Below are 1,589 nucleotides of genomic sequence, written 5' to 3'. Positions count from 1 at the left end.
GTCTTGTTTTCTTCGTAGAGCAATTATTATCCAAAAATAATGGCTAGAGAATGGTGTAGTATCTAGTAGCAAGAGGGGAGCTATTTGAGGTCTTCTAAACACCCTTCAAATAATTCCAAGGAGACCATCTACTGCCTATACGAATCTGAGGTCAGCCAGCAAGACTTTAGTATCTTAAGATCCTGCCCTCAAAGCTACTGATTTCTGATTCAACCAGGGAATCAAGTCCCAGAGAGCTTTAATTGAAAAGGAGGAGAAACATTTGCAAAGGGTTTATTCAAAAGAGCACAGGATTAGCAGATTCCATTCCACAATCACACTCTTTTTAATGTGTTGATTACATATCTTTCAGCACCTCAGTTTCTTCATTTCTCATTTTAAAAATGAGGCCAAGAATAATGGCACATGCCTCTAATCCCAACAACTTGGGAGGCTGAGGCAGGAGGATCACAGGTTCAAAGCCAGCCTCAGTAACTTAGCAAGGCCCTAAGCAACTTAGAGACACCGTGTCTCTAGATAAGATATATGTATTTAAAAAATTTTTTAAAAAGGCTAGAGGCGTGGCTCAGTGGTTAAGCACACTTGGGTTCAACCTCTGGTACCAAAGAAAAGGGAGGAGGAGGAGGAGGAGGAGGAGGAGGAGGGGGAGGAGTTGCAGTGTTTATTTATTATGATGCATTCTAAGTATTTAATGTGATTTTATTCACCTGATCCACACGTAACCTCTGAAAGTGTTACTTTTACCATCCCATTTTACAGATGGGAAAACTAAGAGGCAGATCACTCAGCTAGGAAGTTGCAAAGTAGGATCTTGAATTCAAATGGTGTAATTGTTCATAATTGCTCATGCTCTGAACCACTATGCTATGCTACCTCTCAAAGTTGAAGAAAAAATTGCCACAGAGAAATGAGGCAGATTGAGCAAGGCTGGGGTCAAAGAGATCTAAGCACAATCACCTGCCACTCCCATTGTCCACACACCATAAACTGAACTCATGGCAAGAGATCTGAGTAGAGAGGGGCCCAGCCTAGTCTGCCTGGGTATATGAAATCAGCTCCTTTGTTGATAGCTTACATCTCTGAAAGCCAGTGGGTGTCTGGGGCAGAATGGTGAATGGAAGGAGGCTTCTCAGTGGCCTGCTGCATAGCTCTGCAGCCCAGCTCTCACCATGGCTTCAGTCAGTCCCCTTTAAGCCAGCTGCTTCAGGGCCAGGACAACCTGAGTACTCGTGGCCTTGAAGGTTGGTCTAAACTTCTTTCCCCTGCAATTTCCCTGACCTGATACACAGATACACAGGCCTCCAAAAAGAGCACCCTATGGAACTAGCCTAGGTGCCCTTCCACAGATGAATGGATAAAGAAAATGTGAAATATATACTTCCACAGATGAATGGATAAAGAAAATGTGAAATATATATATANTGCAATGACTGTTTAGAAGAGATGTGTATAAGAGACAGATATATATATATATATGATGGAATTCCACTTGGCCATAAAGATAAATGAAGTTAAGGCATTTGCAGGTAAATGGGTGGATCTGGAGACTATCATGCTAAGTGAAATAAGCCAATACCAAAAAACCAAAG

The sequence above is a fragment of the Marmota marmota genome, unplaced genomic scaffold (genome assembly GCF_001458135.2).
Source record: "Marmota marmota marmota unplaced genomic scaffold, marMar, whole genome shotgun sequence".
NCBI lineage: Eukaryota > Metazoa > Chordata > Mammalia > Rodentia > Sciuridae > Marmota > Marmota marmota.
This window is presented reverse-complemented; position numbering follows the sequence as displayed.